Here is a 20,681-nt window from a genome sequence, read left to right on the forward strand (position 1 = left end):
TAGAGGTGATCCCGGTAAGTCTAACATTGGTACTGGGCAAATTAGTTGAAACAATAGTTAAGAATCAAATTGTCAGACACATAGAAAAACATAAACTGTTGAGCAATAGCCAACATGGTTTCTGTAAAGGGAAATTGTGTCGTACTAATCTATTAGAGTTCTTTGAAGGGGTCAACAAACATGTGGACAAGGGGGATCCGGTGGCCATAGTGTACTTAGATTTCCAGAAAGCCTTTGACAAGGTCCCTCACCAAAGGCTCTTATGTAAATTAAGCTGCAGTGGGATAAAAGGGAAGGTCCTTTCATGGATTGAGAACTGGTTAAAAGACAGGGAACAAAGGGTAGGAATTAATGGTAAATTCTCAGAATGGAGAGGGGTAACTAGTGGTGTTCCCCAAGGGTCGGTCCTAGGACCAATCCTATTCAATCTATTCATAAATGATCTGGAGATAGGGATAAACAGTGAGGTGGCAAAGTTTGCAGATGATACTAAACTACTCAAGATAGTTAAGACCAAAGCAGATTGTGAAGAACTTCAAAAAGATTTCACAAAACTAAGTGATTGGGCAACAAAATGGGAAATGAAATTGAATGTGGATAAATGTAAAGTAATGCACATTAGAAAAATTAACCCCAACTATACATACAATATGATGGGGGCTAATTTAGCTATGATGAGTCAGGAAAAAGATCTTGGCGTCATTGTGGATAGTTCTCTGAAGATGTCCATGCAGTGTGCAGAGGCGGTCAAAAAAGCAAACAGGATGTTAGGAATCATTAAAAAGGGGATAGAGAATAAGACTGAGAATATATTATTGCCCTTATATAAATCCATGGTACGCCCACATCTCGAATACTGTGTACAAATGTGGTCTCCTCACCTCAAAAAAGATATTCTAGCACTAGAAAAGGTTCAGAAAAGGGCAACTAAAATGATTAGGGGTTTGGAGAGGGTCCCATACGAGGAAAGATTAAAGAGGCTGGGACTCTTCAGCTTGGAAAAGAGAAGACTAAGGGGGGATATGATAGAGGTATATAAAATCACGAGTGATGTTGAGAAAGTGGCTAAGGAAAAGTTATTTACTTATTCCCATAATACAAGAACTAGGGGTCACCAAATGAACTTAATAGGTAGCAGGTTTAAAACAAATAAAACGAAGTTCTTCTTCACGCAGCGCACAGTTAACTTGTGGAACTCCTTACCTGAGGATGTTGTGAAGGCTAGGACTATAACAATGTTTAAAAGGGAACTGAATAAATTCATGGTGGCTAAGCAGGGCCACCCAGAGGATTCCGGGGGCCCGGGGTCTTCGGCGGCGGGGGGCCCTTCCGTTCCGGGACCGCCGCCGAAGTGCCCCGAAGACCCGCGGCGGGGCCCCCCCCGCCGGCGAATTACCGCCAAAGCGGGACCCGCCGGCAAGGGAAGGGCCCCCCGCCGCCGAATTGCCGCCGAAGACCGGGCTGAACTCGGCGGCGGGTCCCGCTCCGTCTTCGGCGGTAATTCGCCAGCGGGGGGGTCCTTCCGCCCCCGAGCGGAAGGACCCCCCGCCGGCGAAGACCGGAAGCAGAAGAAGCTCCTGCGCCCGGCCCCGCAAGAGTTTTCCGGGGGCCCCGGAGCGAGTGAAGGACCCCGCTCCAGGGGCCCCGAAAAACTCTGGTGGGGGCCCCTGTGGGGCTCGGGGCCTGGGGCAAATTGCCCCTCTTGCCCCCCCCTCTGGGCAGCCCTGTGGCTAAGTCCATAAATGGCTATTAGCCAGGATGGGTAAGAATGGTGTCCCTAGCCTCTGTTCATCAGAGGATGGAGATGGATGGCAGGAGAGAGATCACTTGATCAATGCCTGTTAGGTTCACTCCCTCTGGGGCACTTGGTATTGGCCACTGTCGGTAGACAGATACTGGGCTAGATGGACCTTTGGTCTGACCCGGCACGGCCGTTCTTATGTTAAGTTTAAAACAAACACAAGAAAGTATTTTTTTCACGCCATGCACCGTCAACCCCTGGAACTCCTTGCCAGAGAGTGTTGTGAAGGCCAATAGTATAACAAGGTTAAAAAAGGAGCTAGATAGATTCATGGAGGATAGGTCCATCAATGGCTATTAGCAGGATGGGCAGGAATGGTGTCCCTAGCCTCTGTTTGCCAGAAGCTGGGAATGGATGACAGGGGATGGATCACTTGATGATTACCTGCTCTGTTCATTCCCTCTGGGGCACCTGCCACTGGCCACTGTTGGAAGACAGGATACTGGGCTGGAGAGACCTTTGATCTGAGTCTGAAGGTATTGTCAGTGCAGCCCCGGGCTGCCCGTGCACTAGGAAGAGGGACTGGAGGGTGGGTGGATGAAGAGCTTGTGAGGGTGGAACCTCAGCCAGATCTAAGAACTGTTTGGAGCTCAAAGCATTAGGAGCCGGATGTGTGTGTGTTTGAATCCCAATTTCCAGTTCAGTCCAAGGGGCCTCCTCTGAAGATTGGATCTAGGCCAGCAGGAGGGGGCTGCTGCCCCACACTGACACTTAGTGGAGTTTTTGGCTGGCCTCTCCCAGTACCAAAAGAAAGGGGAATGGAGGAAGAGAAATCAGAGTCCTGAGACTGACAGTCCCCAGGACCAAGGGGGAAATGCCAACGCTCCAGGTGAGCCCGATTGACAGGGCAGGCCGGCCAGTGTGGGAACCAGGAGCCCAGGATCCCATCCTCCATGTGAGAGGAGCTGCCTGAGGCGAGCGGGGCAGAGCTAAGGGGAGAGCAGCAGCCAGAGACAGGGGAGCTGGAGCAGCTGGGAGCTGGGGCAGCGCAGACCAGCCGCGCTGTCAGGGAGCCAGGGCCAAGCTGCAGCGGGGAGCTGTGTGGCCAGAGCCGGGACTGCGGGCGCCGGTCACGCTGGAGCCGGGTGCGGGGAGTGGCTGGGGAGAGCGAGGGGGCTCTGGGCAGGGGCCTAGCGCAGGGAGACGCCCCCAGACACGCAGGCCGGACTCCGGGGGAGGGAACGTGACCCTGACCGGGGGGGTGGGCAGTGCTGGGTAAAAGGGCCCAGCTGCCTAGAGCCTGAGGCCTGCGAGGGAGCCGGGAGTGTGAGGAACAGGCTGTGACCTGCTCTCACGTCTCAGAGACGCCGGGTGTGGTGCCCCCGAGCCCATAGGGCGGGTCCCTTGTTCCCCTTAACCCTCTTCCATTTTTCCTTGGTTTCCTTTCAGTTGCTGTTTAATAAATTGTATTTGGTTTGAACTTAATGTGCTGATCAGGGGTCAGGGAAGCGGCCGGTGCGGAGAGAGTACCCCGGAGCGGGGCCACCTCCGAGCACACAAGAATCTCCACTTTCATTTAAAAAATACTAAATGTCCAGCCCGTCATGTTCAAAATGTGACACCCCACCCCAATGGTTCAAAAAGTATAAGGCAAATCAAAAGAATCCCCCAGATAATTTTAATATCTCATGATTTGGGAGGCCTGACTTGTGATGTCTGAATGTATTGGGTTGGCAGTACTTGCCGATTTGTGGGGGGTATGGAAGCACTTTGCTTTACATCTAAGCAAATAATTCATGGGGAATAATTTAGGCTGTGAACCCATCCCATTTCCTCTTCAAAATTCTCTGTAAGAAGCTTACAGGGCACTCAAATTTATCCCTATTTCACAAATACTCACAGTGTGTGGATTGGACACTCGAGTCATAGGACTTGAGTTCTGTTCCCTGATTGGATGAGCAGAACGCCAAGAAATCTGATTGCTAACGTGAATGCTCGCCTTTCCTTATTCAGAATTTATTTTCAGGGAATATAATGTACTATCGAGGAGACAGTGTGTTCCAATGGGCAGAGCACTGGCTGGGCAGTCATGAAACCTCAGTGCAGTCGCAGCTCTGCCACTGACTTGTTGCATGAGCCTGGATGAGTCGCCTCTCTGTACCTCAGTTTCCTCATGTGTTTAATAGTCTACTAACCCAGACTGCCCTTTGAAAGGTGCTTTCACAAATTCCAAGGCCGGAATGCTGTATCACACAGGCCAGAAAACTTCCCCAAAATCATTCCTACAGCAGATCTTTCAGAAAAACATCCCGTCTTGATTTAAAAGTTGTCAGTGATGGAGAATCCACTACAACCTTTGGTAAATTGTTCCAGTGATTAATTACTCTCACCAATATCAATGTATGCCTTATTTCACACAGGCTTTGTTCTAGATGGTTTCTCTCAGCCACAGTCTCCCAGCAAAATGGTGACTGGCTCTCCCCTTGCTCAGGCTCTCTTCCAGGGGCCCAAAGGTGCTGGTGCTTTTGTTTTCTTAGGTGAAAGAATGTGGGGTTGTTCTCCTTTATTTTTTGGCTTTTTTATGATTTACAGAAAAGGCCTAATTTTTCCCTGTTCGTTGGTTCTTGTACTTCAAAAATATAGAGAATATCAAACTGGTTTTCCAGGAGATCTCACACAGTGCTGCCAACTCTGGGGATATTTGGTGGGTTTTTTAAAATCACAACTCCTGGAGTCAGATTTTTAGGTGAAAATATCTTCATTAAAAAAGGTAATTTTCTAGCCCATGTGGCTGCAGGGAAAAAGCTTGAAAAATATGACCCCTAAAGGCTCCAAATCCAGAGGCAAATAAAAAGACCCTCTATTATTTTTAAGATCTTGTGATTATTATGTTGATCTTGGAAATTTTTAATACATGGGGTTAGTAATATTGCTGATGTGGCTTATGAGCTTTCTTGGCCCCTAATTGAAAAGATAGGGTATAGAATCTTTAACAGTGACATCTCTTCTCCCACATGTTTCTCAAACATTTGAGTTAAATAGATTAAAAAACTGGAAGAGTTTCTTAATTCAATTGAGCTTTTGAAAAAATGCAGAGATGTCATTAGTTCAAAGCTCAATAAAAATAAATTAACAAAGTTTAAATCAGCCTGAACAAAACGTCACTTCCTGTCTCACTAATCAGCTTTCACTTGCTGGATGTCTCTGAGGTCATAATACTATCTGAGTGAGTTCTCCAGTCATCCAGAAAGTCTTCCAGGGAAAACAGGGTGAACAATTTTTAATGTGAAAAAACAAGCAGAAAGAAAACCTTATAAAGAAAATAGACTCCTCCCAGGCTCTCTTTATTCATCATAAAGAAGGGCCCAGACCCATTTTCTCCCCTGCTTATGAGGTCACATTTAAAACCAAGATTGTCTTTGGCCCTTCTGCATCCATAGACATGGTACAGCAATGTTCACTTGTCCAGGGCAGCAGCTGAAGGGTTAAATACACAACAGATGCTCTCATGACTGGGCATGGTGGCAGTCACAAGACTGGAGGGGTGCTGATGTTCTCACCATTTCCATATCTGGCTGGACAAACTCTAAGTGCACAGTGACAAAGAGCTCTGCCTAATGCCCTGGGCTGAGCTGCATTCAAACACAACAAACTAGCTCACCACGGGGATTGGCAGGAAGGACTGACACACACGCCATGGGCCAGATTTTCCTTTCCAGCTGACCTCAGGAACAGAGGGGTGAGGCCAAGGTGGCTCTAAGCCCCCTTTGCTTCTCCCTGCATTCGAGGTCCAGCCCCTGGCGTAACTTACAGCAGCCTTGGGGCTGATCTAATTTATGTTCGGCTTCAACAGCCTGCAAGAATAGCCAGAGCACAATGGCACCCCAGGAACACACCCTCCCCTGGCCCTGACATACCCCTCTGCTGGGGCAGCGAGTGGGCAGTGAGCAAAGAGCTGGTTCAGTGGTGCTACCCATCTAGGGCACTTCTTACACCAGGGATATGCCCCGGTGGTCCGTTTCGCCGGCTCCATGGCCTCCTCGTGCCAGCGGGTAACTAAATAAAAGGAAATACCAAACCACACAGTGTGTGCTGTTGCCATTGTACTGAGATTCCAGAGCAGGGAGCAGCAGCCGTGTCAATACCACATGGGCACGTGCTTGAACAACCAGCACATTTAGCAACCTGCTGTAATAAAACATCCCTGCTGGCCACAGAGTGACACATCCCTAGGTGGCTAATAGCGTCTAAAATTAAGATTGCTGAGTTGGGAGGTGAGCCTGAGAGCCGAGGGGGCGGGTCTCTTCTCAGGGGAGATAATGACTGTTTACTGTGCCATAGGAGCCATCCTAAACCACACAGCATAGGACAGCACCTTCCCCCAAGGATCGCAAAGCACTTTACAAGCATTAACAGACGCCTCCTCCCAGCAGCCTGGTGCCGTACGAGATGAATGGAGGAAACAGACACAGACAATTCGCGTGACTTGCCTGAGGCCACATACGGAGACTGTGGCAAAGTCAGGAGCAGAACATGATCCTCCTGACCGTCCCATGCCTTCACCACAAGCCCATCTCGCCTCTGCCAGCAACACAGCCTGCACCCTGTGCTATGCCTCACCCAGGGAGTGACACACTCCTCCGGCATGTGGCGCCAACCCCATCACTGTAAATGGCCGGCTGCAGTGCGTGAACGACTTCATGGTATAGAATCTGGATTCAGGGGATACTTTGGTGGAGAAAGAAATATCCTGATTTTCCAGGCTTCCATAGCCAGGGATAAATTGAGTTTTCATGGTTTACCCCTTTAGGCATGACTGATACACCTGGGGTAGGCACGGCACTGGTGCTCTCAGTTCATAGACAGGGCTCGCCACTACCAGGGAGTTATCACACTGCTTCCTATCATCTCACACTATTTCACTGACAAAGTCAAAATGGCAAGGGCTTAATGGCTTGCTTGGTTCTTCATTGCTGCTAGATCTTTCTAGGTACCTGCTGTGGGAGTAGCCAAGGGTATGATGTTCACAGCATACATGCTGAGATGTTAGGAGTATAACACTACTTAGAATCCAGAAGCCTAGCACACAAGACCCAAAACCAGAGAGAGACAAAGCAGGCTGCTCCCCAAACAATGGAGAGACATTGCTCACCTAAGTTCCCTGTAAGCTGTACGGCCATGCAGCAGTCTATTTAGTGCCACGCAGGCACTCAGGGGGCCTGCCGCAGCCAGGGTCTGCCCTGGGTGTCCCTCCCCCTTCCCCAGCCTAGCCCAGCCCCCAACCTTCTGCGGCCAGGGTGCCCCAGCCCCTCCGCCAGCCCCAACTCTGCTGCAGCTGGCCCTGCCACGGCCGGGGCGGCGCAGACCCAGGTGCGGCGGGAGTGGCCTGGCCCAAACCCAGCTGCAGGAGTGCGGCCTGGCCCCAGGTGCGGCTGAAGCGGCTCGTCCCAGCCCAGTGATGTCACACAGCACCTCCATAGTGGTGCACATAACAAAATTCATTCCGCACATGGGTGGGAAAAATTAGAGGGAACACTGGGCACTCCCCCTGCCTTGCTCCAGGCTGGCTAGCTTGCAGACAGACTGCTGAAGACTCCAGATCGCACATGTCCCCACGGAGCTCCCTAGCCTGGAAGCAGGACCAGGAAACTCCTTAAAACATTAAGTGATAGCTTGTGATTTCAGCTAAAGTAGAGTGGCTCAGCAGGGCAGGAGAGTAGAGGGTTGCATTGTATCTATTAGTGGGATAATAGAGACCGTCCTGGTCTCTTTGAATGCACCCCCTGGGGTCTCAAGCCATCACCTTTCTCGTTGTTCTCCAGTCTTAGATCAGGCCCTTGGCTGCAGTCCCCTGGGCAGCGCCGGATTTAAGGGCAGATGATCCAGATGACTGTCTGAGGTGCCAGGCTCGGGGTGCTGTTTTTCGTGGTTAGCAACAAAAGGGAAAAGAGAATGTTTGAAGTAACCTGTTTCAGGTATTCCGCACGTGGATTCATTTTTCACTAACCTCCTAGAATGTTCTGGACCTTTCTAGAAACTCACGGAACCTTCCAGAGTTTCTGAGAACTACATTTTCCTCGAAGCTCCTAGAATGTCGTTGGCCATGTGCGGACAGCTTGGAAGATCTGCTCACGCTGCCAGTCACAGTCATGAATGGGGAGAGCAGCTTTCCGCAGCTCAGGCTCATTAAAACATATCTTCGATCGACGATGGCCGATGACAGATTACCATCGCTGGCTATTTTATTGCTTGGAAATGCCATTGGCCAGTCTTTGGATCTCGCTGACGCTGTGCGTCAGTTTGTGAGGGCAAAAAGGCGAGAAAAGGGACTTTTGAACTAAAGGACTGGGGTTAACATTCAAAGGTTAATACTGGCCCACCCAATGTTGGTGCACAGTTCAATTTCTTGATGTTAGTACATTTCAGTTATTCTTCAAATTAAAAAGTTTCTATAAGCTTAGAGGAAATTATTTTATTTGATTTCCTTATATATGGCATGAATAAATGCAGATTTACAGATCCTAGCATGCAAATGTATATGACAGGGATAAATCATGCATGCAAATCGTGCATCAAAGTCATGAAATAGGCTGCAAATGCAATAAAAAAATAAGGTATCCACAAGTTTAAGAAATGGAGGGGGCACCAAAGGTGCTCCTCGCCTGAGGCACCATTTGGTCTAGGGCCAACACTGCCCCTGGGATCCACCGGGATGACCTCAGCAGCCCTGAATTAGCTTCAGTGCCTGCAGTTCTGCCCCCTCTAGGAGCAATGACAGAGCAAAAATCAGCAGCCAAACAGCCTCCGTCCTTAATGCAAAGTATTTCGAACCAAAGCACTTAAGAGAAAATAGATCTTAAACCAATAAACCAGTCTCCATGCCTGCCTGCCTCTCCCTACGGCTTGCCATTCACTGGAGCAGGACAGGGACAATTCCTTCAGACTCCCTCTGCAGAGCTTGTCCCCCTGGACAGCTCCTGGCAAATCACCCTTTCTTCTCCTGTGTGGAGCTTTGTAGCTGTTTAGGGCCCTTCGATCTTAGTTCCCAGCATCAGCAGGACAACAGGGTCATATTAGCCTGGAAGTAGACCATTGTCCCGTAATTAACCCCCCCACCCCGATGTTTGCTGGGTGGTTGCTTATCTACAACTATTGTGTGGTTTTCCTGTTTGCTCTCCCCACAGCCCCCGCTCAAGCTAGGTCAATGCATTCATACAGGAAAGACTTACAACCCAATGTGCAATAACTTCCCCTCGCTGCCCAGTCCCATACAGTGTTCAGAACACTGTTACAGCAGTGTCCTTGGATTATTACGCAGCACCTCCGCACCCATCCCACCGTGTCACTGAGCTCACGTGCTGGCCCCACAGCCCGGACAGGTGCTGACAAATCACAGGGAGTTTAGTGAACAGCACTGAAAATGGGGAGGAGACTGGAGGGACTGAGTTCTGAGGACAGACTGAAGGCGCCATATACGTATGTGTACGGCACCCATGGGGGGACCCATGGGTGCCCTTAACAGACGTAATGAGTCAAACGAGCCTGCAGTCTAACACGGGTTGATCTAATATAACAGGGGCTTGATTCTCCCTGTGTTTACCCCAGGGCCAAGCAGGAGTAATTCCGCTGAAGCCACGGCTGTAAAACTGGTGCAAATGGATGGAGGCTCAAGGTCTCTCCCTTCTCTTGCTGATTTCCCGCCTAGCAGAGCAGGTCTCATGGCTTTGGATTCCAAAGGATTCCCAGCCAATATCGAAACCGAAGGAGCTTAGCAAATCTGAAGTGTGATGTCTAACCTACCTCCCAAATCAAGGCCTGGATCATGACATAGCTGCTTTTAGGCCTTTGCTAGTGCTCCCATGCCAAACTCCACCCCTCTGCTGCCAGGCACTGAACCGATAAATACAGGCTAGCTGGTTAGAATCAACAGAAAATCAACATCCCGAAAGCCAAGCTCCATCATGAATGCCCTGGGCCTAGGGTTTCTCCTCCTTCTGGCACTGACAGGAACCATCGGTAAGTACCCCTTCAAAAGAGATGGGTCCCCCATCACTTTAAACTACTCAAACTGCTCGTTCAGGGCACGAGCTAAGCGTATGCACATGGAAGAACCCAAAGCTAAAGGACTACGCAGAGTTGTAACGCTATTACAGCCTCTGGGTCTTTGGCTAGCATTGTCCAGGGGAGGACGCCTGCCTTTGTGAAAGCAGCTAGGGTGATCAGACTCAGAAATCCGGAGGAAGACCGGTAGGATTGGTTTGTTTTGCATGCTGCAGGAAAATTGCTCAAGACTTTTGAGGCAGGGAGATCGTTCCGCTGGGTCAAATTCTGCTCCTATGTAAATCCACTGAAGTTCAGGGGAGTTACTCAGCACTTACGCCAGTACAACGGAGAGCAGAATATGGCCCATTTATGACCAGCATCTCCTGGGAGCACCAGCAATCCCAGACCAGGGTGTCTTAACTAAATTGGGATCACACAGAGACACACTCCACGTGGTCCAGCGCTAGAAACAAACAGGCCCAAATTCATCTCTGGGGTCACTCCATTGACTAGTGAATGTGTGTGGTGGGTCACACCACTGCTGAAGTTGTCCCTGGTGCTCTCCTCTCTCCTGGCCTAAACAGTGCTTATAAATGCCTAGAGGAGGGTGTCCAAGTGCTCTGATTATAGCAGCACCCCGGGGCCCGGGGAAAAATGACAAGTCACCATTCAGCCCCTGGCAAACAGCAGCAGAGACAGCCATGGGCATTGTGTGCTAATCACTGGGCTTGTACTGGGGTGACCCATGGTCAGCTGAGGCAGAGGGACACTGATCTAGCCCACCCCCGCTTCCATCCTGCACCTACGTTTCCCTGATGCTCACGCTTGCAACAGCAGCTTGCGGAGGAGGGGAAGGCACCAGAGATGCTGCTCCCAGGGAGGTCACGGCAACTCCCCGGGATTTCAGTCTGTCTGTCTATCCTGTCTATTTATGAACCCAAAAGAGTCAGGAAACTCTCCAGCTTGTGAGATTCCCACCCTTGGTTTTGGAACATTCCAGGCTCTCAAATAGCTTGTCCTTCTCGCCCCAGACTTTCCAGAAAAGCCTGGCGTAAGATCAACCTGTGCACTGTCAGACAGACTGCTCTAGTTTTGGTGACATCGTGTGCATGTCAAAATCCGGTTTGTAATCTGAGCCCGAGGCCACAGGCTCAAGCCAGGGCCCCAGCTCCTGGAGTCAGGATCTCTGCTTTTTAAAATGTCCTCGCGGATGCAGAGAAAAGGTTGAAACTGTGAGCCAAGTGTAACTGGCCCCTGCCTGAGTATGCAGGTAGCCTGAAACAGTAGCTCCAGGAGGTGTGACCTGCCCCATTCGTCTTATTGCTGAAATCTTCTGCCACCTTCTCAAGAAGGGGCGAGGCCACGGCTTGGGGTGGGGGCCATGGTGGAGGGGCAGGCATGGGGCCATGGCAGACGCACATGGGATGTGCCTTGGATTGCTTTCATTCAGCCCTGTTTATAATGGAAGGGTAGATTCAACCTCTTTTGCTGAAAATTGCCCTGTTCTATTCATTCCCTCTAATGTATCTGGCACTGGCCACTATCAGAGACAGGATACTGAGCTAGATGGACCATTGGTCTGACCCAGCATGGGCATTCTTATGCTCTTATGTGGAGGCATGTTACTCCAGTTTAACAGTGTAGACAGGATCTCTTGCCCCATTTACCTCCTGAAGGAGAGGAGCGCGGATGAAGCTGTGAGTGTAAGTGACAGGAAGGCAATGAGCCTTTGGTTACAGGACTGGCAATTGAGAGGGTTTATAGTGCATTTTGTCAGTAGATCTCAAAGCACTTTACAAAGGAGGTCAGGCTCATTAGTTCCATTGTGCAGATGGGGAAACTGAGGCACGGAGCACTGACATGACTTGATCAAGTATCAGAGGGGTAGCCGTGTTAGTCTGGATCTGTAAAAGCAGCAAAGAGTCTTGTGGCACCTTATAGACTAACAGACGTTTGGGAGCATGAGCTTTCGTGGGTGAATACCCACTTCGTCGGATGCATGTAGTGGAAATTTCCAGAGGCAGGTATATATAAGCAAGCAAGAAGCAGGCTAGAGATAATGAAGTTAGTTCAATCAGGGAGGATGAGGCCCTCTTCTAGCAGCTGAGGTGTGAACTAACCTCATTAGCTCTAGCCTGCTTCTTGCTTGTTTATATATACCTGCCCCTGGAAATTTCCACTACATGCATCTGACGAAGAGGTTATTCACCCACGAAAGCTCATGCTCCCAAATGTCTGTTAGTCTATAAGGTGCCACAAGACTCTTTGCTGCTTTGACTTGATCAAGGTGACCCAGCAAGTGAGCTTGAGCCGGAATGAGAAACAGAGGCCAGGGCTAGGAAAGGTAGGATGATTTGGTGGTTACAGCACTGGACTGCGATTTAGGTGACCTGGGTTTAGCTCTGCCACAGATCCTCTGTGTGACCTTGGGCAAATCACTTAAACTCTCAGCTCCTCAGTGTCCCAGCTGTAAAATAAGAATAATAAAACTTCCTTCCTTCCACCCTCTGTTTGCCGTGGCTATCTAGACAGGGACTCTTACTGTGTGTCTACTCTGCACAGGCTTGGCACACGGAGCCCTGAACGTGGTTGGACCTGCTAGGTTTTACTATAACACAAATAATGGGAACTGGCTGGGAATTTTGCAGTGTAATGGGTATTCATCAGAAAATGCTGATTAGCTGAAATGGAAACGCTTTGCAGGAAAGGGTCTGTTTCGAACAATTATTTGACTTGAAAAAAATTTGGAAGAACGTTTGGAAATTGTCGGAGCCTTTTGTTCTGACCTCTTCAAAACAACAAGTTCTGGTTTTCTGCTTCAGAGGGACTTTTCATTTCGAAACGTGAGCTATAGTTAAAAAAAATTAAAATGGCCAAACCAAACCATTTAATCTTTTTCAGATCACAACATTTTTCGCGATTTCAACTTTTTGCCCTGATTCAGGATGGAATTTTTTTTTTCAATTGTCATGGGACAAGAAACCCATTTCCCACCCAGCTCTACAAATTACATCCCAGTTCTTTAGCCACTGCACCCCTCTGTCTTAAAACTTTAGGCTAAATCTGTTCAATAAGCCAGCTGTCCTCAGTAAGGGGGTGAGCCAAAACCCACTGAAGTCAATGGGTGACTTTCCACTGAGCAGACCTCAACTGCATCCCAATCTCCGGACTTTACGAGTCCTGTAATATGGCAGGTGGCACCTGAGTGCCCCCTTGTGGCCAACGGTGGCTCAGTGGCACCCTGACTCTATTTCCCACCCCCTCTTCACTGGGAACCAAAGACCTACGTCATTTCCTTGTTCCAGGGACCCACCCCGAGACTTAGCTCCACTCATCTGTGGTCCCTCTCCCCAGGCACAGCCTGCCCCGATCCCTCCTCTCGTCCTCTCACAGACCTTCATAGCCTCGGGTGTAGCCCTCCCCCCTTTAACTGGCTCACCTGGGCCCACCTGTTCTGATGCAGGGGCGCTGGCCCTGGCCTACTCAAAGGGACAGGCCCCCATTGGCGTGCATGTCGAGCAGCAGGCCAGAAGGTCAGCGTGTTGTCTTATGAATTCACTCCCAGCACCACAGCAGGGACACAGGCTCTGGGCATCTCCTGCCTGGTTTTTTTCAGCTGCTGCTTTCTCCCTGCCCAGGTGCCCAGGAGGTCGCTCCCATGACCACCTTGACCTGTGCCAACCGGAGAGGGTACTGCCGCCGCTTCTGCCTTGCCCACGAGGTACACGTAGGCCACTATGGCTGCCCGCGGCGATACAGGTAAGAGGGGGCTGCGTGGCCCGGCTTCTCCTGGGGCGGGAGCGGCCCCCTGCTTTGTGAGGAGGAGGAAACACACCAGACGGAGACTGGAGGGAAGGGACGAATGGTGTTTCATTGCCTGTGCGCGGGGGCACTACTGGTGCAATGGCCTCGGAGAGCACATGGTATAGCCACCATCTTGGCTGGCACACCGGGGATTGAACCAGGTACCTCCCCAAGAAAAAAAGCATGAAGTGCTCCTGCTTGAGCTAGAGATCCAGCAAGCCAGCCTTCCATAGCTGCTGGCTGTAAGAGGTTCATACCCTCTACAGATCAGCAGCCAGCGAGTGTCACAGTTTCAGGGTAACCACACAATTACAAGGTATTCCCACCCGTGGTCCACTCCAGGAAGGCCCAGTGAGGTCTCAGGCCTCCAGCCATCACCTGTCTCTGGGCAGGGCTCCTCCTGACTGTGGGGTTTAAGGCTGCACCGCCCCCTGCCCTACTCTGTGATACTCCCAGCAAACCAAGCTGCCTAAAGGCCAATCTCTGGGCTGCCCTGTGTCTCCAAGCTATGACCCATCTATGCCAGCAGTTACAAGTTACCAGCCCGCTCTCTCTCAGCAGAGCACATTTATTCTTCAGGTAACAGCATCCCAGAGAAAACGTAAAGACCAATCAGTTCCTACACGCTTACTGAACCTGCCAGAAGTCACCCAGCAATCTTATGGGGCCCTATAGACCAGTGGTTCCCCCGCACACCAGTAATGGAACCTGTCTGTGCCCCCGCCCCCCATTCCTGCTCAAGGTGGGAGCTTGAGCTGAAGGCGGAGCTTGGGGCAGAACTGGGGATGGGGAAGGAGCTGGGGCGAGAGACAGAGCTGACCTGGGGGTGGAGAGGGAAGGGGGGCAGAGCTGGGCTGGAGCAGGGGCTGGAGCGGGACTGGGTGGTGCTCCCTCCCTGCCCCTGTGGGGGCTGCACGGGTCCCACTATGCGCCCCTCAAATGTTCCTCCGTGCCCCCCTGTGGGGCTTGCCCCCGAGTTTGGGGACCACTGCTATAGACCACAGTCTTTCCAACCCTTCAGCAAGGGCTGGGAGTCCCCGGAGGCCCAAAGACCCTGTCCCTTTGCTAACTCCAAAGGAAGGCCCCTGAGTCTGTTTGAACCCGGCCCTTTCTACCCAAAGATTTGCTGGGACTCCCAGCCTCCTGCAAACAGGTAAAACCAGGCCCGCTCCGTGTCCCCAGGCACTCATGCTTCCCAGCCAGCATAGGGATTTGCATGACTTGCCCCAGACCAATTCCAGGAACACACAGTGCACATCACCCGTGCTGGCACCAAGGGCCACGGATATTCTACAGCTGACCCAGCTCAATCTAATGGCCTTGTGAGGTTTTCCTGCTCTCAGTGTTAAATTCATAATGGTCCCCAAAGCTACTGCGGGGGGTTGCCATATCCGTCAGCAGGCGGGGGGGACACAGAAAACACAATCACCAGTGGGCTACATAGGCAAGGCCTGTTCTTTTATTTCCAGGTGCTGCATGCCGAAGATCTACCTTGTGGAATGGACCAAGCCCCGAGGTGCCAGATCCATATCAACTCCCCCCTAGGTGTGTGTCATGTTTTACCCCATTCTCTGGCTTGGGTTGTGCCTCAGCCTTCTAGCAAGTGACATTTGATGCTGTAGCTGGGCTATTTTGCCAGTCTCAGTCAGTCGATTCAGGCCTGAGCCAACTCCCATTCAACCGAAGTCTTTCCATTGACTTGAATGGGAGTCGGATCATGCCCAGGAGTTTGATTCTGCCATCCTTACTCCCCGGGGGCAGCCTCCTTCACTGCTAAGTACGGGAATACGGCTGGGCCATGCGGGGACTTCAATTTTTAGTCGACTCCTCACTGATTTCAATGAGGACCCAGATCAAGGTCCCATTGCACTAGGCACTGTACAAACGAACCGTGAAAGACAGTCCCTGCCCCAAAGATCTTATAGTCTTTTGCTTCAAGACTGATGGTACCACAAGGGCCTGTTTTATTAGCACTGGGTTAACAATTGGTTGAGTCAGAGATGGCTCACTGTATATTTTCCACTTTCCTTGCAGAGGTTAAGAGATGTGAGACAGAAGAGTCACACTTTGTCCTGATCACTCACACAACTTTTAGGGAAAAGATTCATGATGTAGCTTTGGGCTCAGATTCTGATTTGGTATAAATCTGGAGTAACTCCACTGAAGACTTCAGAGGTATTACTCTGCATTTACACGGGGGCGGATGAGATCAGATGCTGCTGGCCCTTTAGCCACGCACAGAAAACAAATCAGAAAGATGTAGATGTGGCCGAGCAGAACATACTGTAAAAAACCAAACCAAAACATGGCTGGTAGGAAACCAGTTAGTGCCGGAGAGAAGGGAACCTGGAAGTCTGGGGCCATCATCCATCAACACAGATGGAAAGAGGAGAAGAGTCTGAGTTATTGAAGACCTGGAAAATACTCCCCACAGGAGAATTTTGATTAAATTTGGGGATTTCCCCATTGATTTGAAACACACATTTTACATCTTGCGTTGACATGTCAAAACATTTCATTTCAATCAAAAATCCCCACGTTTTTCATTTCGATTTTTCCAAATCGATTTTCACTTTTCATTCCACAACACGTTCAAGAGTTCAACTTTTTGTCCCAAATCGGGACAAACGCAAATGGCAAATTTCCCATGGCAGGAGATTCCGTTTTCCAAACAGCTTTTGCCACACCATGGGCTCTGTTCACACAACTAGAACTGAGCCATCCCAAGGCTGAAGGTTGTAGCGTGACCGGAACACGCCCCCTGCTACCAATTCATCACGTTGGACTGTCTAGGATTGTAATCAGTTTTGTGTCATTTCATGGGCCTGGGGCATTGGTGTATCTCAGTCCCTCTTGTTCGCTGCCTGTGGCGCACCATATTAGGCTCCTGACAGCTTTGGTCTAATTCTGGCTGTTGGGTTTAGGCTTGGGGTGTTTAATAGCCTGTGAGAGACAGGCGGTCAGACAGATGATCGGGTGATCCCCTCTGGCCTAAAGCTCTATGATCGTTATGGGGCATGGTTAGGTTCTGTCTCCACTAGCACCTCGTAAACGGTCTGTAGCAGTTATGGGTAGCTGGAGTGTTCATCTCGCTCTTATTTATCTCCTAGCACAATCCCCATCGAAGCCCATAGGGGCTGTGAAGGCTTGAGACACAGATTGGGCCAACACATATGTATGGTTTGTTTCGTGTCAGCTCCTGGTCTCACGTACACTGGTGTTTATCGGGGTAACGCCCCTGACATCCATGGAGCGACTGCAGGGTAAATCCAGAGTCCGGGCGCACGGAAGCTCGCCCTGCGTGGCTTGTAAAACTGCTTCAGATTGGCACGCTGGGGCTTGCTGCCGCGACTCCCATAGCAGCAGAATCGCTCCCACTGCCTCCCGGTGTATTTTGCCTCCCCCACATGCACACTCACAGCACCCTTCGTTTGTCTGTTTGCTTGGTTTGCAGCCGGAGTGCTGAAGCGGCACGGAAGCCATCCTCAGCTGAAAGCACGTCTGACCTGGCTTAATGGGGTGGGGCGAGGGGCCGTGCAGCGGGTGGCCGCCGTCTATTCTGCTGAGCTTGGATGACTGTCTAAAAACAATATACACCAGCAGCACAGCCAGACTGGGATCGAATTAGCACAGATCTCAAAATAAAAACTCAAGCTAAGAGAGGGTGTGTTTGTTTCATTGCTCTCCCAGGAGCATAAGCATGTGGCATGATTTCCAGTTCAGAGGGAAATTAAGCCTGGACATGGCTTTCAAAAATCGACACTGTTTTTTTGTTTTTGTAGCAAGGGCAATAGTGAAATACACACATACTACCCAGCTCACTACACTCCTAATATCTTGCCCTTAACACCTCCCATCTGAGGAGCTCATGGCAATTTACAAGCTTGAATGAATTCAATCTCACACCTACCACCCCCCGAGTGCACCAGGTAAGTAGTAGTAGCCTTATTTTTCAGATAAATCAGAGAGGATTAGAAGAGGATTCCCTTTGGAGGTCTGAGATGTGGACTGAGATCTTTCTGAGTTCTTAACTGAAAGGATTTGAGTTAACTGGTTATTAACAAAACCAAACGGGCTGAATAAAAATCACTGCCCCTCTCAATCTCTTTTATGCCACTGTAATGGCAGGTGTTGTCAGAAGTGTTGTCAGAGTGCTACCGGTGTAGTGCTCTGCTTTCTCCAATGTTGATATCACTCGGCTGCGTGCGTGTGTTCCCTCTGTGTGCTGCCCCAGCTCTGCGCAGATAGCTGACACAGCAGACCCGACGAGAACCCCCAATAACCACAGAGTCCAGTAAGATGCAAAGCCACGTCGGCTAGGTTTATTGCGACCTCGGACACCCGTGCAGGGTCCCCGTAGATTACTTAGTCTACCGGGTGTACTGCGAGAAACTGCCTCTTGGCAATGGACCCGGCTCAGTCAGTGGCGGGACTTTCCACTGCCCCCTAGGCCGGACAAAGACACCGCCCCAGGGATGCATTCTTATACACAGTTACAAACAAGTTACACATCACACCTGACGTATGCTTCCACGTAGCAAGGTACAACCCCTCTACGTATTAAGGTGCCGCCTTCTACCTTGTACATGTTGGTTCGATCAAAACAACTCTATCCATCATTTTACCCTTTTGCCCCTGTCATTGGGATGGGCCAGCCTGTTCTTTGTTATCTGTATGGAATGTGCAAGTATGTAAATGTCCAGTACCTTTTAGGTACGTATCTTCTTGCAGCGTCAGCCCTTTCCTTGCCAGCTTCTGTGAGCAGGGCCTGCCTCTGGTTCACAGCTTAACTTTGCTTTATGTTAGCAAAGTGGAAGCCAAACTTGAACAGCTTAACGGAAGTAAATCGGGGGCCCCGGATAATCTTCATCCTAGAATATTAAGGGAATTGGCGAGTGAAATTGCAAGCCCATTAGCAATGATTTTTAATAAATCTCTAAACTCGGGGGTTGTACCGTTTGACTGGAGATTAGCTAATATAGTTCCTATATTCAAGAAGGGGAAAAAAAGTGACCTGGGTAACTACAGGCCTGTTAGTTTAACATCTGTAGTATGCAAAGTCATGGAAAAATTTTTAAAGGAGAGAGTGGTTACGGACCTTGAGGCCGATGGCAACTGGGACAAATTACAGCATGGTTTTATGAAAGGTAGATCGTGCCAAACCAACCTGATCTCCTTCTTTGAGAAAGTAACAGATTTTTTAGACAAGGGAAATGCAGTGGATCTAATATATCTAGATTTCAGTAAGGCGTTTGATACGGTACCGCATGAGGAATTACTGGTTAAATTGGAAAAGATGGGGATCAAAATGAAAATCCAGAGGTGGATAAGGAGCTGGTTAAAGGGGAGACTGCAGAGGGTCGTATTGAAGGGTGATCTGTCGGATTGGAGGGGGGTTACCAGTGGAGTTCCTCAAGGTTCGGTTTTGGGTCCGATTTTATTCAATCTATTTATCGCTGACCTCGGAACCAAAAGTAGGAGTGGGATGATAAAGTTTGCGGATGACACAAAGTTGGGAGGTATTGCCAATTCGGAAAAGGATCGGGATATCCTCCAGGGAGATTTGGATGACCTTGTAAACTGGAGTATTAGTAACAGGATGAAATACAATAGTGAAAAGTGTAAGGTTATGCATTTAGGGATGACTAACAAGAATTTTAGTTATAAGCTGGGGACGCACCAGTGGAAGTAACGGAGGAGGAGAAGGACCTAGGAGTCCTGGTTGATCGTAGGATGACTATGAGTAGGCAATGTGATGTGGCTGCTAAAAAAGCTAATGCGGTCTTGGGATGCATTAGGCGAGGTATTTCTAGTAGATAAGGAGGTGCTAGTCCCATTATATAAGGCGTTGGTGAGACCTCATTTGGAGTACTGTGTGCAGTTTTGGTCTCCCATGTTTAAGAAGGATGAATTCAAACTGGAACGGGTACAAAGAAGGGCCACTAGAATGATCCGAGGAATGGAAAGCCTGTCGTATGAAAGGAGACTTGAGGAGCTCGGTTTGTTTTCCTTAACCAAAAGAAGGATAAGAGGAGATATGATTGCACTCTTTAAATATATCAGAGGGATAAATACCAGGGAAGGAGAGGAATTATTTCAGCTCAGTGCTAATGCGGACACGAGAACAAACGGATATAAATTGTCAGTCAGGAAATTTAGGCTTGAAATTAGACGAAGGTTTCTAACCATCAGAGGAGTGCAATTCTGGAACAGCCTACCGAGGGAAACAGTGGGGGCGAAGGACCTCCATGACTTTAAGATTAAGCTAGATAAGTTTATGGAGGGGATGGTATGATAGGATAACGGGTTTAGTCAATAGGTCAATAACATGCCACAATGGTAATTAGTACAAAGGGTCAATGATAGGATATTGTTAGCCTTTTTCCAGAGGGTCTGGCTGGAGAGTCTTGCCCGCATGCTCGGGGTTCAGCTGATCGCCATATTTGGGGTCGGGAAGGAATTTTCCTCCAGGGTAGATTGGCAGTGGCCCTGGAGGTTTTTCGCCTTCCTCCGAAGCATGGGGCAGGGGTCGCTTGCTGGTGGATTATCTGCTACTAGAAGTCTTTAAATCATGATTTGGAGCATTCAACAGCAGAGTCAAGGGAGAGAATTATTTCAGGAGTGGGTGGATCGGCTTATGTGGCCTGCATCTTGCAGGAGGTCAGACTAGATGATCATAATGGTCCCTTCTGATCTTGAATTCTATGATTCTATGAAGTCTTGACCATTACTTTAGTTCAGGCCTCAGGCCTCATACTGGGCCTTTATCAGGGCCTGCACTTACTACAGCAGGAACCTACTAGGTTCTCCAGTTGTCCACAGCAGTTTACCCCACCACAGCTGGGATGGTATGGGGGGTTTGGGGCATATGGAAACAGAGAAAGCCCAAATGTCTGACTCAGTGTGGGGAGGGGGTCACCGAATTTGTTTGAACCACCCTGACGTACGTACTTAGTCCTTAATCATCTACTGCTGGGTTAGAAGTTGTAAGTTTCAGCCCTTAAATACATACCTGGTAAGGTCCCGTTTCTGGTAGCCGACATCTGATTTTGTCCCCCGGGTGGCCTGGCTGTGTCTCCCTGTCCCTCTGCTC

The 20,681-nt window shown here is 49.7% G+C and overlaps 1 long non-coding RNA gene across 1 annotated transcript; it reads left to right on the forward strand.

The window, feature by feature from the left end:
• Nucleotides 1-9,694: 9,694 nt before the first annotated feature.
• LOC123375363 lies at nucleotides 9,695-15,133 on the forward strand. The gene is made up of 3 exons (XR_006581416.1): nucleotides 9,695-9,757; nucleotides 13,423-13,543; nucleotides 15,058-15,133. It is a non-coding gene; the product is annotated as an uncharacterized LOC123375363 (long non-coding RNA).
• Nucleotides 15,134-20,681: the final 5,548 nt, after the last annotated feature.

Source organism: Mauremys mutica, chromosome 1 (assembly GCF_020497125.1).
Source record: "Mauremys mutica isolate MM-2020 ecotype Southern chromosome 1, ASM2049712v1, whole genome shotgun sequence".
Classification (NCBI taxonomy): Eukaryota; Metazoa; Chordata; order Testudines; family Geoemydidae; genus Mauremys; species Mauremys mutica.